This window comes from Mus caroli, chromosome 14 (genome assembly GCF_900094665.2).
Source record: "Mus caroli chromosome 14, CAROLI_EIJ_v1.1, whole genome shotgun sequence".
Classification (NCBI taxonomy): Eukaryota; Metazoa; Chordata; class Mammalia; order Rodentia; family Muridae; genus Mus; species Mus caroli.
The window spans coordinates 42,515,678-42,521,665 of record NC_034583.1 but is presented as its reverse complement, the minus strand read 5'-3'; the positions used below and the strand labels follow the sequence as shown (position 1 = coordinate 42,521,665).

The 5,988-nt window shown below is 40.5% G+C and overlaps 1 pseudogene across 1 annotated transcript in view; it reads right to left on the bottom strand.

The window, feature by feature from the left end:
• LOC110309708 overlaps positions 1-5,404 on the bottom strand; it is an 8,244-nt pseudogene extending 2,840 nt beyond the window's left edge. Inside the window, exon 1 of the transcript XR_003834817.1 lies at positions 5,393-5,404. The product of XR_003834817.1 is annotated as a V-type proton ATPase subunit S1 pseudogene (transcript). The remainder of the gene's footprint in view (positions 1-5,392) is intronic.
• Between the last annotated feature and the right edge of the window lie 584 nt (positions 5,405-5,988).

Here is a 5,988-nt window from a genome sequence, read left to right as displayed (position 1 = left end):
CAATTATATGGTCAATTTTGGAGAAGGTACCATGAGGTGCTGAGAAGAAGGTATATCCTTTTGTTTTAGGATAAAATGTTTTTAGATATCTGTTAAATCCATTTGTTTCAAAGCTTCAGTTAGTTTCACTGTGAACCTGTTATTTTCTGTTTCCATGATCTGTCCATTGATGAAAGTGGTGTTTTGAATTCTCCCACTATTATTGAGTGAGGTGCAATGTGTCCTTTGAGCTTTACTAAAGTTTCTTTAATGAATGTGGCTGCCCTTGCATTTGGAGTATAGATATTCAGAATTGAGAGTTCCTCTTGGAGGATTTTATCTTTGTTGAGTATGAATTGTCCCTCCTTGTCTTTTTTGATAACTTTGGGTTGGAAGTTGATTTTATTCGACATTAGGATGGCTACTCCAGCTTGTTTCTTCAGACCATTTGCTTTGAAAATAGTTTTCCAACCTTACACTCTGAGGTATTGTCTGTCTTTTTCCCTGAGATGGGTTTCCTGTAAGCAGCAAACTGTTGGGTCCTGTTTGTTTAGCCAGTCTGTTAGTCTATGTCTTTTTATTGGGGAATTGAGTCCATTGATATTAAGAGATATTAGGGAAAAGTAATTGTTTCTTCCTATTATTTTTGTTGTTAGAGTTGGCATTCTGCTCTTTGGCTGTCTTCTTTTAGGTTTGTTGAAGGATTACTTTCTTGCTTTTTCTAGGGCGTGGTTTCCGTCCTTGTATATTTTCTGTCATTATTCTTTGAAGGGCTGAATTCGTGGAAAGATAATGTGTGAATTTTGTTTTGTTGTGGAATACTTTGGTTTCTCCATCTATGGTAATTGAAAGTTTTGCTGGGTATGGTAGTCTGGGCTGGTATTTGTGTTCTCTTAGTGACTGTATAACATCTGTCCAGGATCTTCTGGTTTTCATAGTCTCTGGTGAAAATCTGATGTAATTCTGATAGGCCTGCTTTTATATGTTTCTTGACCTATTTCCCTTACTGCTTTTAATATTCTATGTCTATTTTGTGTATTTGTTGTTATGATTATTATGTGTCAGGAGGAATTTTTTTTTCTGGTCCAGTCTATTTGGAGTTCTGTGGGCTTCTTGTATGTTCATGGGCATCTTTTTCTTTGGGTTTGGGAAGTTTTCTTCTATAGTTTTGTTGAACATATTTGCTGGCCCTTTAAGTTGAAAATATTCATTCTCATTTACTCCTATTATCCATAGGTTTGGTCTTCTCATTGTGTCCTGGATTTCCTGGATGTTTTGATTTGGGATCTTTTTGCATTTCACATTTTCTTTGATTGTTGTGACAATGTTTTCTATGGAATCTTCTGCACATGAGATTCTCTCTTACATCTCTTGTATTCTGTTGCTGATGCTTGCATCTATGGTTCCAGATTTCTTTCCTAGGGTTTCTACCTCCAGTTTTGCCTCACTTTTGGTTTTCTTTATTGTGTCCACTTCCCTTTTTAGGTCTCGTATGGTTTTTTCATTTCCATCACCTGTTTGATTGTGTTTTCTCTTTTTCTTTAAGGAATTGTAACTCCTGTATTTGTTTAAGTGAGTTATTAAAGTCCTTCTTGATGTCCTCTATCATCATCATGAGATATGCTTTCAAATCTGGTCTATCTTTTTGGGTGTGTTGGGTTGGCCAGGTCTGGGTGGGGTGGGAGTGCTGCTTTCTGATGACGGTGAATGGTCTGGATTTCTGTTTTAAGATTCTTATGTCTGCCTTTCTCCATCTGGTAATCTCTGGAGTTAGTTGTTATAGCTGTCTCTGGTTAGAGTTTGTTCCTCTCGTGATTCTGTTAGCCTCTATCAGCAGACCTGGGAGACTAGCTCTCTCCTCTGAATTTCTGTGGTCGGAGCACTCTCTGCAGGCAAGCTCTCCTCTTACAGGTAAGTTTCACAGATATCTGGCATTTGAACCTCTCTCCTGGCATTAGATGAAGGCCTGAAACAGGACCTGTCCCAGAAGCTGTGTTGCTTCGGCCTGTCAAAGAAGTTGTTAGCTTCTGTAGTCCATACTCTCACCTGCACAGACTAGTCTCAGCGGAACCTGGGAACCAAGATGGCTCCCCCAGATGCTGTGGCAAACCCTCCTGGGTGGGACGGACACCTCTCCTCTGTCAGGGAAGGTGCCTGGATGTCTGGGGCCTAAAACGTGGTCTGCCCTAGAAGCTCTGTGGCTTCTGCCTGTCCCAGAAGCTGTTAGCCTCTGTAGTACACACCGTAACCTGTGCATACTAGTCTCGGCAGAATCCAGGAAAACAGTCTCTTCCAGCCACAACAAAGTTGATATATGTAGTATATGATTGTGATAAAGATTGTGAGAGCAGGCAAAAAACCTGTACAAGTTCAAAAACAAAAAATAAGAAACAAAAATTCTAAACCCTGGAGTTGATGACGGGAAATAGATACAAAGTTCCACCACTATCTAAAAAGCTATTTACAATTGATACCTTCTAGGGAAGACAATATCAATTTCTCAGAGTGTCACTGGATATATCAACCACACCTCAGAGCAGGGCATGCCCCAGAGTAGTTGACCAACACCAACTTAACTCTAAGTCTCTCTCTCTCTCTCTCTCTCTCTCTCTCTCTCTCTCTCTCTCTCTCCATGTGTAAAGAGTGCTATTCATTCATTCATTCATTCATTCATTCATTCATTTTTTGGTTTTTTGGATCCTCTTGACTTTTCATTTGGTGTGCTTGTTTGTTTTTGCCTTTTTGAGAGAAGGATCAAGTCCATAAATTTCAGTGTGTAGAGAGATGGAAAGGATCAGGTATTGGGGGAGCAATATGGTCTACATATAGAGTACAATTTTTTGAAAATTAAAAATCTCAATGTGAAACTTAAACTACTGAAACTGCTAGAAGAAAACATAAGGAGTATCCCATAGGAGCAGAAAAGGACTTTTTGGTCAGACTACATTTGATCAGTAAATAAATTTAAGAACTGACCAAAGGGACTTCACAAAGCAGTAAAAGAAACAATCAATGGAATGACTACCCACCTCTACTATGGTTAGAGAATTGATATCCAGAATATATAAAATAGTAAAGTGTCTAGAAAACAAATGGTTCACTGGTATGAACAGAGTTTTTAAAAGACAAAAATGGCTAAGAAATATTCCCAAAAGCATTTAACATTTTAAGAAATCGGGGAATCCAAATTAAAACTACTATGAGAGTTAATCTTATTGGATCAGAAAACTAAGATCAGGAAACTACTGACAGTAAATGCAATCAAGTATGTGGCAGAGAAAGAGAAACTCTCATTTGGCATATACCCAAAAGATGCTCCACCCTATCACATGAACACGTGCTCTACTATGTTCATAGCAGCCTTATTTATAATAGCCCTAAGCTGGAAAGAACCCAGATGTCCCTCAAGTGAAGGTTGGATACAGAAGATGTGGTTCATTTGTACAATGGAATACTCTTCTGCTTTAAAAAAATGAAGACATCATGAATTTTGCAGGCAAATGGATGGTACTAGAAAATATCATCCTGAGTGAGGTAACTCAGACCCAAAAGAAATACTTGGTATGTACTCACTGATTTGCCAAAAAATACAGAATACCTAGTACACAACTCACAGACCTTAAGAAGTATAACAAGCAGAAAGGCCCAAACAAGGATGTTTTAATTCCACTTAGAAGGGGAAAGGAAATAATCATAGGAGGCAGAGGGAGAGAGGGACCTGGGTAAGGGAGTTGAGAGGGAAGGAAAAAAAGGAACAAGATCAGGTATGGGGGGAGCAGGAGAGAAGCCCAGAGGGCCAAGAGAATGAATGGACATAGGCAGAGTAGGGGTGGTGGTGGGAGTGTGGGACCACCTAGAAAGTATCAGAGATGCGGGAAGTGAGAGACTCTAAGGACTCAGTGGGGTTGACCTTAGCCAACATGCCCAATATTGGTGAAAGAGAACTCAATGAGCCCACTTCCAGTAGATAGACAGGCCTCAGGCAGAGGGACAGGAACACAGTTAAAATTTCTGACCAAGAACTGTTCCTGTTTAAAAGAACTGTAGGGACAAAATGGAGAAGAAACTGAAGGAACAGTGTTCCAATGACTGGTCCAACTTGGGATCCATCTATGGAAAGGCACCAGGCCTGACACTAGTACTGATGCTATGATGTGCTTACAGATGGAAGCCTGGCATGGCTGTCTCCTGAGAGACCCTACCAGCAGCTGACTGAAACAGATGCAGATACATACAACCAACTATTGAACTGAAGATGGGGACCTCTACGGTTGAATTAGGGGAAGGAGTGATGAAAGTGAAGGGGAAAGTGACTCCATAGGAAAACCAGCAAACTCAGTTTACTCAGACCCCAGAGAGCTTCCAGAGACTGAGCCACCAACGAGGAGCATACATGGGCCAGTTTGAGGCCCCTGGTACAAATATAGCAAAGGATATCCTGGTCAGGACTTAGTGGTAGAAGATACGCCTAATTGTATTTTATTTTTTCCACTTTTTTATTAGGTATTTACTTCATTTACATTTCAAATGCTATCCTGAAAGTCCCCTATACCCTCCCCCCTCCCTTACCCATCCACTCCTACTTTTTGGCCCTGGTGTTTCCCCTGTACTGGGGCATATAAATTTTGCAAGACCAAGGGGCCGCTCTTCCAAATGATGGCCAATAGGCCATCTTCTTCTACATATGCAGATAGAGACATGATCTCTGGGGGTACTGGTTAGTTCATATTGTTGTTCTACCTATAGGGTTGCAGACCCCTTCAGCTTTTGGGTACTTTCTCTAGCTCCTCCATTTGGAGGCCCTGTGTTCCATCCAATAGCTGACTGTGAGCATCTACTTCTGTGTTTGCCAGGTATTGACATAGCCTCACAAGAGACAGCTATATCAGGGTCCTTTCAGCAAAATCTTGCTGGTATTTGCAATAGTGTCTGCATTTGGTGGCTGATTATGGGATGGATCCCCAGATGGGGCAGTCTCTGGATGGTCCATCCTTTCGTCGCAGCTCCAAACTTTGTCTCAGTAACTTCTTCCATGGATGTTTTGTTCCCAATTCTAAGAACAGGCAAAGTGTCCACACTTTGGTCTTCGATCTTCATGAGTTTCATGTGTTTTGCAAATTTTATCTTGAGTATTCTAAGTTTCTGGGCTAATATCCACTTATCAGTGAGTGCATATCATGTGTGTTCTTTTGTGATTGGGTTACCTCACTCAGGATGATACACTCCAGATCCATCCATTTGCCTAGGAATTTCATAAATTCATTCTTTTTAATAGCTGAGTAGTACTCCATTGTGTAAATGTACCACATTTTGTGTATCCATTCCTCTGTTGAGGGACATCTGGGTTCATTCCAGCTTCTCACTATTATAAATAAGACTGCTATGAACATAGTGGATCAAGTTTTCTTATTACCTGTTTGATCATCTTCTGGATATATGCCCAGGAGTGGTATTGCTGGATCCTCCAGTAGAACTATATCCAATTTTCTGAGGAACCGCCAGATTGATTTCCAGAGTAGTTGTACAAGCTTATAATCCCACCAACAATGGAGGAGTGTTCCTCTTTCTCCACATCCTCGGCAGCATCTGCTGTCACATGAAGTTTTGATCTTAGCCATTCTGACTGGTGTAAGGTGAATCTCAAGTTTGTTTTGATTTGCATTTCCCTGATGATTAAGGATGTTGAACATTTTTTCAGGTGCGTCTCAGCCATTCAGTATTCCTCAGTTGAGAATTCTTTGTTTAACTGTGTGCCTCATTTTTTAATGGAGTCCATCTTCTTGACTTGACCTTAGTACAAGGGGATAAGAATGGATCAATTTGCCTTCTTCTACACAATAATGGTCAGTTGTGCCAGCACCATTTGTTGAAAATGCTGTCTTTTTTTCCACTGGATGGTTTTAGCTCCATTGCCAAAGATCAAGTGACCATAGGTGTGTGGGTTCATTTTTGGGTCTTCAATTCTATTCCATTGGTCTACTTGTCTGTCGCTATACCAGTACCATGCAG